Below are 24,544 nucleotides of genomic sequence, written 5' to 3' on the forward strand. Positions count from 1 at the left end.
GCCATTCTAACTTTCTCATATTGGAAGGGGCTGTCAATAACATGGAGTACAGAGATGGAACTAGCTGATGCTCTGGAGAGGCTGGGCCCTGTAGGTTTCAGGACTTATCTGGTCTAGGGACCCACCTGGAGGTTGTTGGTTTCTGGAAAGTTACCCTACTGCACGGAACCTTTTTAGAGTCTTATATATTGCCCTAGGTGTTCTTTAGAATTGGCTGGAATGGTTTTGATTGGGGTTTGGCAAGTTATGATAGGTAGCTATGTCTAACTGAAACTTGCGTAAGAATGACCTCCAGTGTAGCCTCTCAACTCTATTTGAACTCTTTTAGCCACTGATATTTTATTAGTTATACTTCTTTTTCCCCTTTTGATCAGGATGGAGATATTGATCCCATGGGTACCATTGGACTCATCCCTGAGAGTCATCTCCCATGCTGCCAGGGAGACTTTCACCCCTGGAGGTCATGAACAACTGATCTTTAATAAGGTGGTCAAGTCAACCTACCTGGGACAGAGCAGCCTCTTCAATAAATGGTGTTTGGAGAATTGAATATTCATATGCAAATGAATGAAAGAGGATCCATATCTCACACCCTGCATAAAAATTAACTCAAAATGGATCAAAGGCCTAATCATTAGAGCTAAGACCATAAAACTTTTAGAAGAAAATGTTGGGAAATATCTCATAAATCCTCTAACAGGAGGCAGTTTTCTAGACCTTATACCCAAAGCATGAGCATTGAAAAAATAAATAAATAAATAAATGGGATCACCTCAAAATTAAACACTTCTGTGCATCAAAGAACTTTGTCAGGAAAGTAAAAAGGCAGCCTACACAATGGGAGACAATATTTGGAAACCACATATCAAATAAGGGCTTAGTATTTATAACATTTATAAGCACAACTAAATCAAATACCTAGGAATAAATTAACCAAGAATATAAAGGGCCTGTACACAGAAAATTACAAAACCTTCATAAAGAAATCAAAGAAGATGTAAATAAATGGAAGGACATTCCACATTAAATATCATTAAGATATCAATTCTGGGAGGGTCACAACAGCTCAGCAGGCAGAGTCCTTGCCAGCTATGCCGGAGACCTGGGTTTGATTCCTGGTGCCTGCCCACGTTAAAAAAAAAAGATATCAGTCCTACCCAAATCAACACCATCCCAATCAAATTCCAATGGCCTACTTTGAAGAAATGGAAAAACTAATGATCAAATTTACTTGGAAGGCTAACGGGCCCTGACTAGCTAAAAATATCTTGAAAAAGAAGAATGAAGTTGAAGACTTACATGTCCAGACTTAAAAGTATATTACAAAGCTACAATGGCCAAAAAGCATGGTACTGACATAAAGATAGACAAATTGATCAATGGAATTAAATGGAGAGTTCAGAAATAGACCCTCACATCCATGGTTAATTGATTTTTGACAAGGCTGCCAAGTCGACTCAACTGAGACAGAACACTCTCTTGAATAAATGGTGTAGGGAGAACTGGATATCCATATCCAAAAGAATGTAAAAGGATCCCTATTCACATCTTATAATTAACTCGAAATGGGTTAAACACCTAAATTAAAAAAGCCAGGACTGGGGGTGCAAGGTAGTTCAGTGGTAGAATTCTCGCCTGCCATGCAGAAGATTCAGGTTTGAGTCCTGGTTTATGTATTTCCCAAACAAACAAACTTCAACAAATGGTGCTATAATAACAGGATACTTACATGGAAAAATAATGAAATGTGACCCTACCATACAGCATACAAAAAAAAAAGAGAGAGCCAGGACTATAAAACTCCTAGAAGAAAATATAGGGAACCATCTTAAAGAGCTTGTGGTAGCAATGGACATTTGCATATCAACGTTTATAGCGGCATTACTCATGATTACCAAAAGAAGGAAACAATGAATGGCTAAACAAACTGTGATGTGTACATACAATAGAGTATTACGCAGCTGTAAGACAGAATAAAATCATGAAGCATATGACAACATGGATAAACCTTGAGGACATTATTCTGAGTGAAATTAGCCAGAAACAAAAGGAAAATGCTGAACGGTCTCACTAATATGACCTAACATTAATGAGTGAACTTTGAGAGTTTAAATTGAGAACACAGGTTATCAGGAGATAGAAAGAGGGTAGGGATTGGGCATTTAGGCTGAAGGAGTACAGAATGTTCAATAGGATTGATTGTAAAGATCCAGAAATGGATAGCACAATACCATTTGACAGTAGCACAATACTGGAAGTATGATGAATAAAGCTGAGTGTGAGTATGGTTGAGGAAGAAGGGCTGGGGGTATGTATGCCACCAGAAGGAAAGACAAAGGATAAAGACCGAGACATTATAACTTAGTGATGCCTAGAGTGGACAATGATGGTGATTAAACGTACAAATATAAGAATGTTTCTGCATGAGGGAGAAGAAATGGATGTCAACATTGCAAGGTGTGGAAAATGGGATGGTATATGGGGAAAAAACATAATCAACGCCTAGGGTCTATAATTAACAGTAACATTGTAATATGCTTCCATTGAATGTAACAAAGACAATATGCAAAAGCTAAATGTCAATAAGCGGGGGGTGGGGTGGGGTGGGTGGGGAGAGTAGAGGATTCTTTGCAGAAGTAATGGAAATGTCCTCATATAGACTGTACTGGTGAAGACATGGCTATGTGATTATACCGGGAACCACTGACTTTTTATTTAGGTTAGATTTTATGATGTGTGAATAAACTGTTTAAAAATGAACAGAGAGTTATAAGTGCTGTAGAAAATGTGGAGAGATGTACCTATTCACAGTTGGTAGGGAAGCAGAGTGGTGCTGCCCCTTTGAAGGGCAGTATGGTGGCTCCACAGTAGGCTAGGGGTGGGGCTGCTGTATGATCCTGCAAACCTGTAATTAGGTATATACTTGGAAGAACCAAGAGCCAGGAAACAAATGGACATTTGCATACCGGTGTTCATGGTGGTGGTGTCTGAATTTAAAGTGGATAGAGGTGACTTAAAGGCACATCGACTGAAGAATAGAAGCAGGAACTGCGGTGTATACATACAAGGGACTACTGAGCAGCTGCAAGAAGGAATAAAGTTAAGGCATGCAACTCGGTGAATGAATCTTAAGGACAGTATGTTGAATAAAATAAGCCAAAAATGAAAAGACAAATATTATTACACCTCACTAATGTGGACTAATTATAATGTGCAAACTCTGAGAATTTAATTCAAGAGCAGGGGTTATCAGGTGAAGGCCTATTGTAAAGGTTCCTAGATTGTAAGCTCTTATAGCAGTTACATCTGTTCCACAGTTGTAACTGTTATTTCTAAATTCTGAGATGCTAAGCTATTTGTATATAACCTGGTTGTTCCCTGGACCTTCGGGTATTTGTGTGACACCTGAGACTCAAAGTTAGAGCCCTGAAGCTATGAAAGTCCACATTATCCCATACAGCAACTGTTTAAAAAGTTGAAAAAGTGATCAGACTTCAACTAGAGATATAAATGAAGCTGATCTGGACAGGACTAAGGTACATCAGAATACAGGGCAAAGGATGATATGGTCTATATTTTAAAACTTCAACTTCTGTGTGAGACCAATGGAAGAGATGTTTATTTGGTGCAAAATTTATATTTTGGGTAGCACAATAGCTAATCTAAATTGTATGGTCAACCTATTCAAACACCATAATTACATGGAAACTTCAATAGGGAGTGAGATATTGGTTTGTACAGGTCAGTGTGATGCCCTGATACATCCCAGGGTAATCTTGGTAGAAGATTGCAAAGTTCCTTTGAAGGACTGGGGGAAAGGGTGGAAATATTAAACTTCCTCACGTGGGGAATTCCTGATATTCTTGCAAGCAGTGGGGACTGCCAATTTGATGGGCCAGGCCCTTGATCTTGGTGCTTGCCCTTATGAAACTTATTCCTGCAAAGAAAAAGCCAAGCCTACTTATAATTATGCCTAAGAGACACCCCCAGAGAACCTCATTTGTTGCTGAGATGTGGCCTCTCTCTTTAAACCAGTTAGGCAGGTGAACTCCTGCTCTCCCTTCTATGTGGGACATGACTCCCAGGATTTAAATCTACCTGGCAATTTGGTACACAACTCTAGGGGGTGAGCTGGGACCCAGCATCATGGGACTGCGAAAGCCTTCTTGACCAAAAGGGGAAGAGAGAAATGAGACAAAATAAAGTTTCAGTGACAGAAATTTCAAACAGAGTTGAGCAGTTATCCTGGAGGTTATTCTTACACATTATATAGATATCCCTTCTTAGTTTATGGTATATTGGATTGGCTAGAGAAACTGCTGAACTGTATTCTAATAGTGTTGATTCTTTAAGACGATCATATAACCACACAGCTTTTACAGTGTGACCGTGTGATTGTGAAAACCTTGTGGGTGATGCTTCTTTTATCCACAGTATAGACAGATGAATAAAAAAAATAAGGACAACTGAATAAATAAAAATTGGGGGAATAAGGGCTAAAAATAACCTGAGTAGATTGTAATACCAGTGGTCAGTGAATGGCAGGGGTAAGGGGTATGGGGATTTACATTTTTCCCCTTTTTATTTCTTTTTCTGGAGTGATACAAATGTTCTAAAAATGATCATGGTGATGAAAAACAACTATATGATGATACTGTGAGCCACTGACTATATACTTTAGACAGACTGTATGGTGTCTGAAGAGATCTCAATAAATTTAATAATAGAAAAAAAGAACCTTATCTGGATATTGTAAATTGCCATGGTATGCTAACCTCAACCACCAGGATCCTTGAAAATCCTAAAGAATACCAAGGGCTCTATCTGAGACTCTAAATTTCACTCATTTTATTTTTCAGAAACCTAAAACCTCCAAATTGTTCCTATGCCAGAGGAGCCCTGAAACTCAGCAGACACATCAATCTCTCCAAGAACATCAACCAGTTGCATCCCCTACCCCATAATGCCAAAAGGTGGAAACATCCCCAGTGTCCATCACCTGATGAATGGGTAAACAAAATATGGAATATTATTCAGTATAAAAAGAAATGAAGTTCTGATGTATGCTAGAACATGGACGAACCTGGAAGACATCATTTTAAAATAAGCCGGACACAAAGAGAGAAATATTATATGATCTCACTTACATGAAATATCTAGAATAAGCAAATTTCATAGATTATAGGTTACCAGGGGCTGGGGATGGATTGGAGTGAGAAGAGAAAGTTACTGCTTAATGGGTACGGAGCTCTTATTTGAGGTCATGAAAAAGTTGGGGTAATGGATATTGGTGATATTAACCAAATATTGTGAATATAATTAATACTACTAAGTTGTACACTTGAAAGTGATTATAAAGATAAATTTTGCTTTGAACACTTGTTACTACAATAAAACATTAAAAAAAATCTGAATGGTTTGTAACAGTAAAAACAGTTTTATATCACATACATACATATGCATGCACCAGCAGGTATGTAGAGGGGCAATGGGGGGCTGTCATTTAGTGGGTACAGTTTCTGTCTAGAGTGATAGAAAAGTTTGGGAAACCAATGGTGGTAATGGTAGCACAACACTGTAATGTAATTAATACCACTTAATTGTATGCTTGAAAGTGGTTAAAGTGGAAAATTTTACACTTTTACTTTATATATTACCATTCAGCTCCATCTCTGCAGTCATGGCAGAATCTCTAGCCTCCTTTATTTCTCTGTCCTAGTCCTAAAAGTCCTAGGACTTTTATAAAGATTATAAGAAAACAAAACAAAAACAAAAACAAAAACCCCAGCCCCAGAGTTAACATAATCCCATCATTCTCAAGGCTCGGTGGCTCTGGGCTCGGATACTCCGACAACAGTCAGAACAGAAGCCCTTTGGAGGCTTGCCCTCCTACACTGGCCTTGGTCAGATAAATAATCCTGGGTGTTGATTGCTACCTCTAATTACAAGCATCTGCTTCCAGGAGATCCTGAGAGGCACTGAGTCAGAACAGAACAAAAGCCTGGTAGCCCAGGAAGCTACTGTAGGATAAGGACCAGCTGGGGAGAGTCAACTCCAATGTAAGAGCCTGCCACAGGAGACCCTCTGTTTTTTTGTTTTGTTTTGTTTTGAGACCCTCTGTTTTGTCAACAGAGAAGAGGAATCTGAGGAGGGATGCTGGAGACAAGGATGACCATGAAGGAAATTCAGAGGATCTGGAAATCCTCCAAATTCCTAGGACTTTTAGGACTAGGATAGAGAAATAAAGGAGGCTAGAGATTCTGCCCTGACTGCAAAGAGATGGAGCTGAATGGAGAGATGAATTTGCAGTCAGGCTTTGTGAATGCTGGCTCCACCAAATACTAGCTGTGTGATACTGAGAACGTCACTTCAGCTCTCTGTCTCTTGGTTTCTTTCTGAAATGGGGCTATCAGTCACCAACTCTTAAAGTTGTTGCGAGATTAAAGGAAACACATGCATAATTTTTTTTATTCCTCCCCTAATAGGAACCTGGAGAAGTAAGGAATGGAGAAAGTATAGGAGAAATGATTGATCCAGTTCCAGTCTCAGGTCAGCCTTAGGTTCAAATCCTGACCCCAGCATTCAGGCAAGATTCCTAATCTCTCTGAACCTCAGGTTCTTCATCTGTAAAATAGGGGTGATAATACTTTCTTTGCAAGGTTGTGTTAGTATTAGAAATAATGGGTTTTTGATGCCTAGCTTACCTGATGACAAGAAAGGGTGGTATTTACTACTATCTGAAAAGTGAGGCTAGGTTTAAGAAATAGCTTTAGTGTAGTAGAAAAAATAAAAGATGTGGCGCTTTTAAAGAAATAGTTGGAGTGGAATTCTGGTATTGGGGATTGAATCAAATCCCCCACCAAAGACATATTCAAATCTTAATTCATGTTCCTGAGGGTGTGAACCGTTTGTAAGTACGACCTTTTGAAGATGTTATTATCAGTTAAGGTATGGCCAAATTGAATCAGGTGGGCCTTAACCTGTATGACTTGATGCTTCACTTGATAAGAAAAGTGAATGCAGTAAGTCAGAGAAAACCATAGGGAAAAGCCAGAAGTCCCTGGAAATCAGAAGAGCACACACAAGAAGAGGGAGACTGCCATGTGTCAGAGAAGTGCCATCACCAGAACACTGCCAACTCCACGAGAAAGCACGGCCTTGCCAACATCTTTATTTTCACTTCCAACCTTTCAAACAGAGAGACAATGTATTCTTGTTGTTTAAGCCAATCCATCATGTGGTATTTGTCAAAGCAGCCCTGGCAAACTAAGACATCTGGTTATGTCACTTTGCAGTTTCCATAACTTGGCCCCAGTTTCCTACTCTGTTAAACATGGACAATAGCAGAAGCCCCTAATGAGACACTGGGTATAAAGGGCTTAGCCCAGGGCTTGGCATAAGAACATTCATTTATAGGCTAAAAGCACAAATCCTATTGTTGTGGATGAAACAACAGCTTAGGCTTTGACTGATGGTTTCCAATGAACTCTACCATGGTCACAGCCTCAGTCCTTCAGATATATCTTGTTCAACCAGGCAGGATATTCACCTTCTACTCTCTCAAAGGGGTTTTCTACCAATAGGCAGCCTCCTTGGTGTCCCTGGCAGGTCAGAGTAGGTGGCAGTCTTCTCATAGATGAAACTATGTGCTTCCCCTCCTGAATGGCCTGTCTTCCTCACTGACATGAGAAGGAAATAACCCGGGAGATGAGTAGGCATGCTCCCTGCTGTGAAGCTGTGCCCACGTGGTGGGAAGGTATTAGCCCTATTTAATCTACTTGGAGGAAAGTACTGGCTGAAGGGATATGCTAAAACAGATGTCTGCCCCCAGGATTCAGGTCCACATCATTATTTTACTTCTCTCCGGGGGCTCTGCACAGAATTTTCAAGATTGTAAGAGTAGAGGGGCTACCTCATTGTTTCTCTGAGGCTTCTGCAATGTCTGAAAGGACTGCTCAGAAGGAGTACCAGTAGAATGGCAAGCTATCAGCACAGTGGCTAAAGACGGGGCTATAGAGTCCAGTTATACTTCTTTTTTAACTACGCCACCATGTGCAAGCCATTTCACTTTTTGAACCTCAGTTTCCTCATCTATAAAATGGGGATAATAATATCTCATGGAACTAATCTAAATGAGATTAAGAAGCATAAAAGTGCTTCTTATAATTTCTAGCACATGGTTAAATAAAAAGTTGTTCTAGAAGCTCTTAGGGAACTCTTTTGACTGAGGTTGTGGCCAAGCACACATCTGGTTCTTAGTGTTTGTTCCCTCCCCTTTGTGGGTTAATCATTATGGACTGAACGAAAAAGGGCTGTGTGCCTGCAGACTGGCCCTAATGCAAAAATACAAGTCTTGCTAGTGCAAGAGCCCAAGTCTTGCTGAGTCCAAGTCTAATGCTTCCTGGCACACCCTGATCATAGGGGATAGATAAACTGCAGCCACAGGAGTCCCAGTATCTTCTTTAGGATTTCAACAAGTCACATGATAAAGCAGAGATTTCTGGAGGCCCCAATTGGGCATGTAAAATACCAATGATGAGATGAGAGGGAGAAAGGTGAGATTAATTACCCTCATTTAATAATACAAGAGGTGGAGTTGTTTTATCTACATGATTAAATAAATTAATTTGAAAATAATATTTAAGATTAAAATATAAATGGAATTACCACTCACCTCATTTATCATTATAAACCTATAATGAATTTAAAAAGATATATATGAGGATGCTGAGGCTCAAATGTGAGGTGACTTGTTTAATGCCTCTTGTATTCTTTCCTGTACATTTGATGCACCTCCCTGTCCTTGTTCACAGATCTCTGTGGACCCTGCATTCCTACTTAATGCAAATAGATTCACCAGATTTGAGGATAAATTGTAGTGCTTGAGGTAAACAGCTAATTGTTATGTTACCTTGGATTTTTTTTTATTCATCACCTTGGATTTAAAATTAATTTATGCTGCCAGAAACATTTAGATAGCATAAGAACATGAACACTGGCCCAAGAGGCCACATTTCTGGGTAGACCACTCATGATCTATGAACTGCCATTTGTTTCTAACTGGAAGAGATCTGTACTATTTGTCCTCACCAGACTACTTTTTCTTTGAATTGGGTTTTGCCTGCTTTTACTCCTCTATCACTATATTAAAATTCCTATCACTTTCTCACCTGGCATTCCAAAGACCTGGGTTCAATTCCCGGAGACTGTCCATGAAAAACAAAATCCCATCTCATGACCTAGTCTTTGTGAAAAAAGCTTTACATCAAACACTTGGTGGAGAGGAAAACTGGCATTATGGTCAAATTTCCCAATAACTCTTGTGTATGAGTCCATCTGTTTAAGTATATGGCTGAAGAAATTTATTCTCTTTTAAGCCACCAGAAGTAAATGTTTTTCAATGCTATAAAGATACATACCATACATGGAGTCATGACTGTAAACATATAGGAGTAATAGCATGTAACTTATGAAAAGAGCCAGCCTGCCTCATCTTCATGGGGCTAAAATTCCTTTACAATTTCATTTCGAGCCTATTTCTTTTTTGTTTCAAACAGAACAAAGTACTCAGAATATGGTAAAGTGGTAGGAACAATGTGATTACCCACCTGGTTTAATTTCTTTTTCCTGCTTTCATCTTTTTGGGTTTCCACTGTTGACTAATCAATGTGGAAATTCTAAGGAACCAGAAAGAGAAACAAAAATTGCAGTCAGACATGCTCTGGGGTTGTAAATTCAAACTAGCTTTTTTAAGGACAAGCCAACAAAATATACTAACATATTGAAGATGCATATCCTTTGGGTCAGCCAAATTTCTAGGAATTCATACTGTAGATATGCTCAAATAAGTTAAAGAAGGTTCTATGGAACATTGTATAATACATGAAAAATAAAAAGGAAACAACTTAAAAGTTTGTTAACAGGAAAAGGGTTAAATTATTGTATATCCATGACTGAGTTATTGTTAAAAAGTAAATAGTAGAATAGCGTTTAATATCTCTTTAATAAAAAAGTTGATGCTTAGAAAAAAGTATATATAATATTTGTGTACAAACATTATTTAAAGTATACATACAGACAAAGACAAACAGCAAATTATAAACAATGTTTCTCTCTGAGCCTTTGAGAAATTAAGAGAAAAGGAATAAAAGACTTTTTTCATTTTTTACATTATCTATTTCTGTTTGGGTTGAAAAATTTTTGAAAGGCATGTATTTGCAAAAAGATATACAAATGGCCAACAAGTACGTGAAAAGATGTGCATTAACACTAGTTATTAGGGAAATGAAAACCAAACCACAAGATACCACTTCACAACCACTTGCATGGCTCTAATGAATAATAAATAAAAAGGAAAATAAGTGTCGGCAAAAATGTGAAGAAGCTGAACCCCTCAGACATTGCTGATGGGAATATAAAACAGTGTGGTCACAGTGGAATAGTTTGGTGGTTCCTCAAAAAGTTAAACATACAATTATTATATGACCTAACAATTCTACTCTTAAAAAGGATGGAAAACAGATTTTTTAAACAAAGACATGTTCATTAATGTTCATAACAGCACTATCTACAGCAGCCTAAAGGTAGAAATAATCAAAATGTCTATTAATAGATGTCTATCAATAGATGATTAGACAAAAATGTGATATATCCATACAATGGCTATTGGCAATAGGAAGGAATAGAAAGGAATGAAGTACTGATACATGCAGCAACATAATTGAAAACATTATGCTAAATGAAAGAAGCCAGTCACAAAAGATCATATATTGTATGATTCTATTTATGTGAAATGTCCAGAATAGGCAACTCCATTGAGACAGAAAGCAGATTAATGGTTGCCAGGGGCTAGAAGGAGGGGAATGGGGAGTAACCACTAATAGGTATGGAGTTTCTTTCTGGGGAGATGAAAATGTTCTAAAATTGATTATTTATGATAGTTGCACACTCTGAATATACTAAAACCACTGAATTGTACATTTTTAGATGGGTGATGTGTACAGTATGTGAGTTATACCAATAAAGTTGTTTTAAAGAAAATATCACATATAAAGCATTCATAAATATACATCCTTTCTAGAATTCTATGCCCAACTAAAATATCAAGGAGTAAGGGAAAAATATATTTTCTGACAAAAACTGCACAAGTTTACTCTTCACAGATTTCAAGAAAATTCTTCAGTTAAAAGACAACTAAACAAAGAAAAATGAGATTTTAGAATCAGCAGTGAGTAAAGAAATTAATAAACATACTCATAAATTTAAAGAAGTATTGATTTAATAAAATAAAGCTGTTGGGGGAGGACAAAAACAAGGTGGAACTAAAGTAGTTGAAACAGTTGACAATAAAATATTGAAGATGGAAGTGAAATCAGAGTTAAAACTTTCTAAGGTCTTTGATTTATTCAGGAAAAATACAGATATATTGTTTTACTTTAAACACTAATATGTGTTTTTATTTTAAAACACATATTAAAAATTTAAAGGGAAGGGTAGAAGGTGGTTCAGTGGTAGAATGCTTGCCTTCCATGTGGGAGACCCAGGTTTGATTCCCGAACCATGCACTTTCCGCAGAAAAAACTGAAAGGTAATAACAAAAAATAGAAATAGGATGTGTCATGGTCAGGTTCATGTGTCAACTTGGCCAAGTGGTGGTACCTGTTTGTCTGGTTGGGCAAGTGCTGGCCTGTCTGTTGCGATGAGGACATTTCATAGAATTAAATCATGATCACATCGGCTGCATCCACAGCTGATTCCATTGTAATCAGCCAAGCGGAGTGTCTTCTGCAATGAGTGATGCTTAATCTAATCCCTGGAAGCCTTTTAAGGAGGATTCAGAAGAGAAAGGCTCTCTTCCTGCTTCAGCCGGCGAGCCTCTCCTGTGGAGTTTGTCCAGACCCTCCATCAGAATCGTCAGCTTCACAGCCTGCCCTGCGGATTTTGGACTCTGCGTTTCCACAGTTACTTGAGACACTTTTATACATTTTATATTTGCGAGTGTTTCCTGTTGATTCTGTTTCTCTAGAGAACCATAACTAATATAGGATGCAAACATTCTAAACCAGCTGACATGCTTCCAGCTGAAAAAGCCTAATTATTAAAAAATGTCAACCCTCCCAAAATTGCTCCATAATTTCAATAAGAATGCCAATAGCTTTTTTGGGGGGTGATGGGGGTGGGGAAGAAAGTGGATAAATTAGTTCAAAGTTAATATGGAATAATAAGCATCCAAGAAAATTGGCCAATAGTCAAGAAAATTATGAAAAAAAGCTAGAGGGAGTTGTCTGATGCTATTATTAAAAATTTACTATGAAGATATTATAAAAAAGATATGGTAATGGTACAAAACAAAATGTACCATTGGGTCCATAGACTAGACTGGCAAGTCCAGAAACAAGTATGAGCAAGGAAAGGAACTTAATGACAAAGCTGGGTTCCAATGCAAAACAGAAAAGATGGTTTATTTAATAAATGTTACTGGCATAACTAGTTATCTATCTAGGGCAAAGCTAAACCACTACCTCTCACTATATATAACACAAATTTCAAAGAAATTAAAGGTTCTGGATTAAATTAAAACAATTAAAATATTAGAACATTTAGGAAAATAGTTATTTAATTTTGAGATGGGGAAGTCATTCCTAAACAAGTCATTCCAGACACAATGAAAAGTAGGCAATACATATATTTTACAATGAAAAAAATTAAACTTTTTCTATATCATAAATATAGAAAAATTAAAAAATCATTAATAGCTTAGGAAAAATATTTGCAACACATATGGAATCCTTAATATATAAAGAGCTTGTTGAAAATTTAAAAAGGCAAACTACTCTTAAGAAAAAGAGGTAAAGGGAAACAAGCAGGACATTCACAGAAGAGGAAAATGAAATGGCAAATCAACATGAAACAATGCTCAATCTCACCAGTGATAAAAAATATACAAAGTAAGCAACTATGAAACACCATTTTCCCTAATCAACTCCACCACAAAATAAAACAAGAGAAAGAAAGAGGGAGGAAGGGAGGAAGCAAGGTAAGGGTTCAAAGAAATAAAAGTAGTCATATATTTCTCAGGGGAGTGTAAATTATTACAGCTCTTTGTAATTGTATGGTATTACATATTAAAATGTTAAATGCATATACCCTTTGACCCAGCAATACTATGTTTGAAAATGTAACCTATAGCACTAGTATAGGATATGCATACAAGGATATTTAATGCCACAATAGTTATAATGGGGGGGGCAGTAACAACTAGAATATCTGTCAAAGGAATAAGGTAGAAAAAATTGTGGTTTCTAGATCTATAGCTCTGAAGCTATTTAAAAGAGTGAATTAGTGGGAAAAGTCAATTGCAAAATAATGGATCAAGTAAGATCCCACTTTGGATAAAACAAATAACCACACGCATACACAAACCCTATATTCATTTAAATATGAGTTTGGAGAAAGTAATGGAAAGGAATACACAAAGCTGAAGACACTGGTTACCTCAGAGGGATGAAAATGGAAGGAAGGAGATGGGAAGGGGGAAATGATAACCTTTTCTTTACACATCTTCAAATTGTTTAATTAGTTATGATAAGGAACATGTATTACTTTAGGGAAAAATTAATAAAGAAAATAAAAACAACAAAGAAAAACATAGAGCAGAGAGAAAATACTGGTAAATGGTGTTACATATTACCCATTTATCTTTACAAGGGACAGCACATTACTTCCTCAGCATTTATGACATTTATATTAAAAAGAAAAAAATTCCCGTTTCGGTGGTATCTGGGATACCACTGCTGACTTTTCTATGGCTTTCTTCCCCCAAACCCAATTTCCCGGAAGGGTCCCTCAGCCAGGAACTAAAGCCCTGCAAACCTAGCATTGCTGCTCACCTGGTTCTCTTGGCCTCCAAGAGGATGCTTTGGCTTCTATATCAAATGGGTCCTGGAATCCACATAAGTAAAATGGGATGATATGCAAATTATTTTAAAGGAAGAATAAAGGAGAGGAAATTGATTATCCTAGTGGATGAAATGAAAAAGAAAAGACAAGGAGTAACATTCACAACAAGTTCTTGAAGGAACAGAGCATTCCAGGACCATTTAAGAGAAGCCAAAGCAACTACTTGGAGACCAAGAGAGCCAGGTGAGCAGAGTTTACCTTCCAGGTATGCTGAGTTTACCTTCCAGGTATGCCTAAAATGCCCTCTCCTGGTGGAATGCTCTGTTTTTTAACTTTTGCTTTATTCCATTGATAACAAATACCGCAATAAAATAATTAACAATGATACCTCCCATTTCTACAGCACTTCACATTTTTCAAAGTACTTTAAGATACCTTATCTTATTTGAGCTGCACAATGATCTTGAGATCAGCTCAGTACCACTCTCATTTACAGATGAAATGAGGCCCAGAGAAGTTCAGGATTTTTCTCAGGTCATACAAAGTTGGTGACAGAGCTGCAGTACAAACTCACATCTCTGAATCCACATCCAGCAGAGCACTCAAGTTTGAAATCACAGATCGAAAGGGCTCTCAGGATTAACAGATTCTTACCATACCCTTTTCTGCCTCTGGCGAAAAATTCTAGACAAGGAGTAGTAGTATTCCATGCCAACTCTTCTAAATAAGAGAAGAGAAGTCCCCTTTCTTAAGAAGCCTTCTCATGCTCCTCCTTGTTGGCCTGTCTACATCCCATCTACCCCTTAAGGCTGTTAAATCTTGAAGGCCCTGGCATGCTGCACTTTTCATCTCCAGGGTCTAGCCCCGGGCCTAGAACAGACCAGAGCCACAGGTTTCGACCTCCCACACCTCAAATCCATCCACTTCTTCCAGCTCCACCCCAAGCCCAGGTTCTACCTGTCATAAATCATTTCTCCTCTTTACTACTACAGCCTCCTCACTTGGTTCCACCCTGGTTTCCTGATCCATGCTCCACACAGCAAGCATCACCCTCAGAGGCCTGCATTCTTGGGCCCTGCTTACTGCTCTTAACCCTACTCTACCCCTGGCCTTAACCATCCTCTCCTCCCTTCCCCTCACTGTCCCTTTCAGTTTCTCCAACACTGCCCCTACTTTCCTGCCTCAGGTCTGTTTCCCACTGTACCTCCTCTGCCTGGATTATTCTTTCCCACTCTGCCCTTAGCCCTAGGCAGGACTGATTCATCTCAGTTTAACCACCACATCCTGCCCTAACGACACTCTCCATATCCTCTATCACCTTAGAAATTTCACCCTGATGGCTTACTTCACAATCCCATATTTATCCTGTCTGCTTCATATGAACAAGGACCATGCCTGTTTTATTTAATGGTGTTCACCTATCACCTTGCCCAGTGCCTGATGGACATTAGGTGCTCAACAGACACCGGCTGAATCCATGAAATATTTATTGAAGTGAACTGAAGGCTCGGCTCAAATACCTCTGCTCCTTTTTTCCCTCCAGGTTTCTACAGCACTCTGGAGCTCTCATGGGGCACATTACCACAAGTATTAGAGTTATCTGAATCTTATTTATCTTGTCATAATGCACCTGGCTTAATGCCAAAAGCAGAAAGCATTCTCTTTTTTTTGCATGGGCAGGCACCAGGAAACGAACCCAGGTCTCCAGCATGGCAGGTGAGAACTCTGCCTGCTGAGCCACTATGGCCCACCCAGAAAACATTCTTAAGAGTAGATGCATGCACATGTACACATGAAGTCTGCAGCCTCTAACCAACCAAATAGTAGTTTTCCTCCAGGGGACTGTGGCACAGGACATGAGCATCTCTGAGCTCTGCAAACAAACGCAAGACTCTGCCCAGAAAGAAACCAAAATTAGAGCTAAACTTGAAATGCAGTGGTAGCACATGGATGAAGAATTAGGGGGACAGGCCCATTCGTGTACTGCTAATGGGAACTTAAATAGCTAGAAACTTTCTGAAGCAAAATTCAGAATAGGTATTACATATTTTTAAAAATCCATATCCTCTGACCCAGGCATGCCTTATTTAAAAAGTAGAGAAATGAAATCATTGAATTGTGATTTATTTTAAGTATGTTTTTTGCATTATCTAGCTTTTCTTCTGTGAACATGTTTGTAACTTTGTAATCAGAAAAAAAGAAGAAAAACTCACAAAAATTGTTATTAAAACACACCAACACAAAATCCAGTGGTGACTTTAGACTATAAAGTCACCTAGCCCTATATTTCATTAGTATGACTTGGGATTCCAGATTCAATGGCCTCTGGAGTGGGGCCCTACATTTTGTGAGAAAGGGTTCCTTTCATTCTTCTGAAGCTGCTAAGAGTGAGAGCTTTTAGGAGTGACAGCTTCAGCACTATTTCTCTCTAGCACAAAGGCTGGCAAAGCATCGAGTCAGGAAATGGAGGGAGAGTGTAGTAGTCATCAACCCAGCTATAAGGACTGAAAAGATATCAGGACATTCCCTCTGTGAGATACTGACTTCTCTAGCATTTTGTAGCACTTCTGCATATTTTTTCATAGTACTTTGTACATGCCATTGTACTTACTCATCCACACCTACCTATCTTTGCTACTTCTGGGAGAACTCCACAAGCCCAGAGGTTGAGTCATAATCACCCTTGTCCCTCTAAGCCAAGTGCTTAGTACCCAGGAGGACCCCAGTATATTCTAACATTGAACGTCAGAGACCACACCTATTAAGTACTATACATAATAACTGACCTAGGCTTCTGGGATATAATAAGAAAGCATTAGCTACCAAATACTTCATTTGTTGGTGCCTTGAAGGTTCATTATTCAGTTCTGGAGAGCCAAGAGGAAGACCAGTAATTTCCTGAAAGATTAAATATGCTTCGTTTAATTTACAAAATACTGGCTTCCTCTGGTAAGAGCTGATGCGTTCTAATCTGCAATTCAGAATCACTCAGCATAGCAATTCCAAAGAAACCACTCTTTGAAGGAGCAGTACTCAGTTTTCATAAGGCATTTCTGAAAGATTTCCAGGAGGTAGTGAGCTCAGCCTTGGGTCATGATTAATAACTTGTTTCCAAGAACTTTAGATTTTCCACCTGCCTCCACTTAGGAATCACTTCAGGCTCTGCATGAAAACACTCTGCAGAGTTAACTGGGCTTCTTCTCGCACGCAGAAAGTAACACCTGCTACCAGCTTCTTCCTTTATAAGGGCCCTCGGGTCCCAGAAGAATGGCATCTACTTCCATTGTGGCCCTCACCACTGCCTGGATGATTTGATGTTGGCCTCACTTGACTGCGTGACAGGAAATAGCGGTAAAACTTGGTTTGAAGAGCCACATGGCAGCTCCAGGGTTCAATCACTGGGAATTTCAAAATCGAAGAGTTTAGAGATGACTGCAGCTTCCTTATACAAATACCATCCTGAAGATCATTTATGGCTGAGGGGACAGAGGCCTGTGTATATTGGAAACTGTAATACAGCTAACCCTGAGCATTTGATTTTTTTTACAGACTAAGTGCTTTACGAGTCTTACCCTATTTCATCCTAACAGTAACCCTTTGAGGTAGATATGATTGTTAACCCCAACTTATAAAAGAGAAGAGATTTGTTCACAATTCCTCAGCTAGGAGGTGGTGGAGGGCAGAGCTGTTATCTGCTACCCTGGTTTCACACTGAGGCAAGGTTGTACAAATTGGTAGGCACTAACCAATGCTGGGGTTGCAATGCAAATGCCCACAGGGGCCGGGGGCAGGAGGAACAGAGGTGGGAATGCCCAGCAGAGCAGGCGGAGGAACACAGCAGCAGGTAATAAACTGAAGAACACACCCCACCTAATTCAACTCAAACTCAAAAAAAAAAAATAACACTCAGACTTCTGACCCTAGTCCAGTTCGTACATGACATTTATTTCAGGGAGATAGAAAAGCCAAGAAAGAGACATGGCAACTAAATGTAATGTGGCATCCTGGTGGGATGCTGGAACAGAAAAGCATGTTAGGTAAAAACTAAGGAAGTATGATTAAAGTATAGGTTTCATTTATAATAATGCATCACTACTGGTTGATTAACTGCAACAAACGTACTAATATAAGAGGTTAATAATGGGGAAAACTGTGTATGACTTAGGAGGTGTATATGGCAACTCTGCCCAAATTTTCTGTAAATCTAAAACTATTCTTTAAAAAAAAAAGCCAACTAAGAGCTCCTGAAATAGTAGTCTCTTCCACAATTTGCCCCCAATCTAAGAGGCTAGGGAGAGGAGGGGCTGTATGAGGAAAAGCACACTGTTAACAGTGCTGACTTTGATGGCACCAAACAGGAAACTAAAGCCTCACCTTGTACATGGAGGCCTGACTGAGCTATGCTAGGCATCCCGCCACATTTCTACCCACCTCTCCCTGACAAGGACCACAAGGACCAGGAAACTTCCTTCCAGAACATCACCTCTTCACCACCAGGGCATGAAGAAAGAAGACTGTAATTATCCGAAGTCTCAAGATCTTGGGAGTCTGGGGGTGAGGTGAAGGAGGAGGCCCTGCCCACAGGTGGTTCCATAGCAGCAACCCCCCCACCCCCCCCAAAGGGCTTAGCTGCTGAGGAAGACTGCAGCTGTACCAAGGGGCTTTGAGAACCCTCTCCCTTAACCAGTATCTTAATTCAAACAGTTTTTAAATACCACAGCTTCCTGAGGGTTAGGGTCTCAGTCCTTAAATTACCAGGACCTGGAAACTTAGAAACTCAAAATCCAAGTTTTGATAATTATTTCCTTGGCTTTTTTTTTTGTACTTAGGCTATGGCCATCCCTTTTCCTAAGCTAAGGAGGCCATGTCTAGTTTAAATGAAGGTAAAGGAAGGCAAATAACTGGACAAAGAGAATTCCTTACTTTTCTCTCTTTCTATTGCTAAGTAAGTAGTAGTATGGTGGGCTTTAAGTTAAAATTGATGTGTATGCTCTGTACCTTGTATTAGGCAACTGAGAATAGCAATAGACTAGACATAGGAGAGGGTGTACAGTCTAGCGAAGAGAGTGAGCCAAAATTATGCTAATACTCATCTAAATACAGTTTAGATAAACAGTATGAAGGACTGCAGGATAGTATGGGAATACATAGCGAAGATTTACCCTCAGACAATGAGGTAAGAGAATACTGACCTCCTAGTGTTATGTAGAGGCTTGAGCATTACATAAGGCCTAGCACTTAAAGGTGAACAATGTTAATTTTTTTCTTCTCCCTCCCCAATATACATGCACACATACACACAACAACCCACACTGAGACTGTTTTTCTCTTTCCTCAAGAACACCAAATCTGAGAAAAACATAAAAGCAAAGAAGTAGCTTAATACTGGTTATTTTTGTCCTCTTTTAATTGTCCTATTGGCACCAGTTTTTAGCCACTGTTGGATACTGAAAACCAAGGGGAATTTACTCCTCAAGCCATACAGGTCCTCCTCAAAGGGGAAATAAATACGGATGGTTTGTTTCTAGCTGATTTAGAAATACACAGATCATCTAGTTTTGCCCCCTCATTTAGGTACAAAGGAGGTAGTCAAGGCCCAGAGTGTGAAACACTTGCCCAGGGTCATAAAGTTTCCTTGGGTGGCCCTTCTGAAAGCAAATGGCTTTTTTTTTTTTTTAAGATTAAGTCTTCCCTTTTAACTTTTCAAATATAGTTAACCTGCTAGCAGAGGGAGAGGACACAGCATGCTACAAGCCACGGATCATATTTATGCCTCCCAAGAACTCTCAGCTCAGACACCCACTCATGAGGGGCTGGAAGCAACAAGGCCCCCCCTTCCTCTCTGCACAAAGTTGCTGGTTGGTTTAAAATTCGGAAACAAGACACCCACAAATAAAACGCCCAAGGGTTCACATATGTGTTTATTTTTTAGAAATAAACAGCAATTTTTTATAGGAAGCAATAAAAAGATCACAAAGCCAAAGTTAAAGATTTCTAGCCCCTCTTTCCATCTCAGAGTTCACACAGCTAAAGCAGCACTAGGGTTATACATGATGTGTCATGAAATCTAACCATATCTATATCTTAAATTTAAAATATCAAACTTATTATTTATGAGGGGAAGATAGGGGTAATTTTCACTTTCAAAGACATTTATGGAATTTCTGCCAACACTGTAACTAGGGGAAAAAATGTTTTCTAAACACCAATTTCTAAGGGTGGATTTATTTCTTTATCTACATTAGGGACAAGGAGCTGATTTAAAGGCAGTAAATATTGTGTTAAGGTTCTTTGCGTAAAAAGTAAAAGAGCAATTTTAGAATATTTTCATTTCTCCAATAAAAAAAAAGTAAAAGAGCATTTGAATGGAGACCATCTGGGAGACTTAAGGCTCTGACACTTAGCCCTAAAGAGTTTCAGACAAAGCCATGATTTTCAGCACAAGCCCACATATATCATTATATAAAAATAGACACTTTGTGACCAACTGGATGGAAAACAAGCCCTCCAAAGAGTTCTGTTTCTCCCTGAGGGTGGGAATGGAAGAGGAGAGTGAAATTCTACTTACAAAAGCAAAGAGTTTTCCCAAGGTCCAGGTCCTGGGTCAGAAGAGTGGAAGAATTTAAGAAAACAGAATTTGCCCCCTTTTGAGGGTGAGGTAAGATTGGCAGACCAAGTCGATGGGTGCAGGCAGAATTCTCCCTTGCTCTCTTTCTTTCTTTCCTTCTTCCTTTCTCTCTCTCTCTCTGGTCTGTGGTATCCTAAATGAAATGCACTTCAAGGTTTTAGTGGGTGGTTCCCAGCATCTCAGGCCAAGTCAGTCCCCATTTGTGGTAATCCAAAACTTGCCCTGATGATGTCAGCCACTCGACTCATTTGCTCAGCTTCCACCTCTCTGTCCACGAGAGAGATCCATTTCCTTTGGACAATGAGCCAGGGGGTGAAACTGCATCCCAGGCCGGTCACATTTGCTTAACATCCTTCCTTCAATTTTCAACACTGCAGCCTTAGTGACAAAAGGCTTCCTAAACACTCACTCAGCCAGGGCTCCCAGCGTAAATCCATTTGCATCTCAGTGACTGCTGACTGTAAGCTATTTAGTTTGCTTAGCTGTATTTTAATTAATTTCTTTGGTTTAACATACTAGTTATACTATTCCATATTGTATAATATACTAGTTAAGAGAAAGATCTGTACCCCACCCATCTCCATCTCTTTCTTACTGCCAAAATTTCCAAGTTATTTAACTTCTCTATAATGATTCCTGGGTACAACTGAGCACAGAAAGGGAATTTGTCTTCCATTTAGGGAAGATGACATATGAGAGGAGAACTGGGTTCCAGTCTAGCTGGATGAATGGCCTCAAGCAAGTCACCTCCCTCTGTTTCCTCATCAACACAATGATGGCTTTGGTGTTTCTTCTGATATTCCTTGACTGAGGAATTCCTCTATCTGAGGAATAAATCTGACTGAGGAATTAATCAACAAATGCGATATAAGGCAATTTACTAAACACGGAATAGGTACACGCTTGAGGAAAGAAAGAACCCTGGTGTGGCCAGAGGCCACTGCCCAAGATACCAGGCTCAGCTGGGCTGGCTCCTTTAACCCTCTTTATGAAGGAGCTACACAGTATCTCTGGGAGAAAACTCAAAAGAATTTTCTGAACAAGTCCTGAGGGACATGAAAAGAGGCAGCATAAACTACTAGATAAGATAAACAAGCAAGAGAATGTAACTGTCCTTTGGGACTAACATGGAACAGAAGTGATTACAAGATAATATGGTTAAGAGACATTGCATTTGTAGAGTACTTAAAGGTAAAGACACATAAAACCTCTCTACTTTTTTGTACAAATGGGAAGCTGGGATATGAGCATCAATTTGGGAGCTGGGGATGTGGCTCTGAATCCTGTGTGACTGACTTCTCTAAATTTAAGTTTTTTCAACTGTAAAATGGAATACTAGTACCTCCATTTTCAGAATGTAAGAATTAAATGAGATTACATTTGTAATGGAATTGAATGTATGTGGCATATAGTAAATGTTCTCATCACTGAACATAATCTCATTTGATTCTCATAACACTTTTAGGACTATTAGGTACCCAGGAGCATAAATACTAATCTCTTTTTCCTGGATAGGAAAACAAAACACAGGGAAGTTAACTGCCATGGCCAAGGTCACACAGCTGAAAATGAAAGGGCCAGAATTAGAAAGTAAGTCTCCTGACTAGATCAAAACACATGCCACATACATACCAAATGCCACTTCTCAAAGTGATTTTACTCCACTAAGCTTAGTTCTCTTAATTCTAAACAGGTTCATACCCACTTAGAAAAACAAGCTAATGAGTGAGATTAGCCAGAAACAAAAGGACAAATACTGTATTGTCTCACTGATATGAACTGACATTAGTGAATAAACTTGGAGAATTTCGTTGGTATCAGACCAACAGGAGATAGAAATAGGGTAAGATAATGGGTAATTGGAGCTGAAGGGATACAGATTGTACAACAGGACTGATTGTAAAAACTCAGAAATGGACAGCACAATACTACCTAACTGTAATACAATTATGTTAAAACACTGAATGAAGCTGAATGTGAGAATGATAGAGGGAGGAGGGCTGGGGCACAAATGAAATCAGAAAGAAAGACGATAAAGACTGAGATAGTATAATGCCTAGAGTGTATAATGATAGTGACTAAATGTACAAATTTAAAAAATATTTTTGCATGAAGAAGAACAAAGGAATGTCATTACTGCAGGATACTGAAAATAGATGGTAATTAATATTTAAAATTTTCAACTTATGTGTGAGACTAAAGCAAAACATGTTTATTTGGTACAAAATTTACATTTTGACTTAGTGCATTTATTTTGTTGGTTTGTCCACAGTGATGCGCCGATAAATCCCAGAGTGATTTGATCAGTGAATAAAAAAGTATTTGCAAACTCCCCTTGGGGGAATGGTGAGAAAGGGAGAAAATTCAACTTCCCCAAGTTGAATTCTTGATATTCTCACAAGCAGTGTGGACAACCAAAGCTATAGCCCCCAGTCTTAGGGTTTGTTCATATGAAACTTAACCCCACAAAGGATAAGTCAAGCCTACTTAAAATTAGGCCTAAGAGTCACCCCCAAGAGAACCTCTTTTGTTGCTCAGATGGGGCCTCTCTCTCCAGACAACACAACAAGCAAACTCACCACCCTCCCCCTGTCTACATGGGACATGACTTCCAGGGGTGTGGACCTTCCTGGCAATGTGAGACAGAAATCCTAGAATGAGCTGAGACTCAGCATCAAGGGATTGAGAAACCTTCTTGACCAAAAAGGGGAAGAGTGAAATGAGACAAACTGTCAATGGCTGAGAGATTCCAAACAGAGTCGAGAGGTAATGGAGAGGCTGGAGGGAACTGCCTGAAAATGTAGAGCTGTGCTCCACAGCCACGTTTCTTGAAGATGATTGTATAATGATATAGCTTTCACAATGTGACTGTGTGATTGTGGAAACCTTGTGTCTGATGCTCCTTTTCTCTACCTTGTCAACAGAGGAGTAGAATATATGGAATAAAAATAAATAATAGGGGGAACAAATGTTAAAATAAATTTAGCTTGGAATGCTAGTGATCAATGAAAGGGAGGGGTAAGGGGTATGGTATGTATAATTATTTTTCTGTTTTCGTTTTATTTCTTTTTCTGAATAGATGCAAATATTCCAAGAAATGATCATGATGATGAATATGCAACTATGTGATGATATTGTGAATTAATGATTATATATGTAGAACGGAATGATCAAAATAGGAATGTTTGCGTTTGGTGATTTTTTTGGTATTTAAAAAAATAAAATAAAAAATTATTAAAAAAAGAAAAAGAAGCTAAACTCCTATTTAAAAAAAAAAATGGACAAAGGTAAGCAGTAGGAGAGTTATCCTGGGCTCAGTCAGAACACGGGGCAATCTGTGGCCTAGACACTAACACACTAGCAATGCTAGTGCTGTTGCTTAAAAGAAACATGTCAGACCACAGGATTCAAGAGGGCTGTGTGTATGTTTTGCTACCAAAATACTGCATAGTCTGAAGCAAGTCTGGGCTTCAACGGCCCCTCCCAAACCTGGGGAGATCTGATACTGTCTTAGAGTTACTTGGATGGGGAGTTGAGATTAGAGGTCCCTTGAAAAGAAGCTATTTATAGGTGAGGGTTGGACCCTGGCAGTTTGTGATTTAACAAGAATTTTAATTAACTCTCAGAAAACGTTGCTACTAATCAGGAAAGGCCCAAACAAAAGACTGTATTAGGAGAGTTTGCCATGGGGCAGGCTTTTTAACAAATTGGTATAGGACTAGAGCAGGATAAAAAAAACCCACCAGGCTGGTAACCCATGGAGAGCAGCAGATAACTGCTAGGATAGAAAGATTTTTTTCCTGTTTCTGGACCCTCTAGCTGTATGTGACCTTGGGCAAGCTGTTTAACTTCCCCATGCTTTGGTGGTTCTCGAACGTAAAATGAGAATAGCAGCATCTACCCTACAAGGCTTTTGTGTGGATTACTACAAATTTAAAAAGTACTGGCAAAAATAAACTGCAGTATCCTAATAGCAAAGACATTAAATTCTAATTCTGACTCAGTTTCACCATCCTC

At 39.0% G+C, this 24,544-nt stretch overlaps 1 protein-coding gene across 4 annotated transcripts in view; it reads right to left on the reverse strand.

The window, feature by feature from the left end:
- Positions 1–24,544, reverse strand: part of PKIG (cAMP-dependent protein kinase inhibitor gamma) — a 149,771-nt gene that overhangs the window by 29,898 nt on the left and 95,329 nt on the right. For 3 of the 4 annotated variants that reach the window (XM_077168087.1, XM_077168105.1, XM_077168099.1), the window contains one exon: positions 9,609–9,677. The gene's annotated coding sequence lies outside the window, so the exon portion shown is untranslated. Of the gene's footprint in view, positions 1–9,608; positions 9,678–20,467; positions 20,769–24,544 lie in introns of those variants that run through there. The other variant, XM_077168093.1, reaches the window with a different exon arrangement.

This window comes from Tamandua tetradactyla, chromosome 1 (genome assembly GCF_023851605.1).
Source record: "Tamandua tetradactyla isolate mTamTet1 chromosome 1, mTamTet1.pri, whole genome shotgun sequence".
In the NCBI taxonomy this organism is placed as follows: domain Eukaryota; kingdom Metazoa; phylum Chordata; class Mammalia; order Pilosa; family Myrmecophagidae; genus Tamandua; species Tamandua tetradactyla.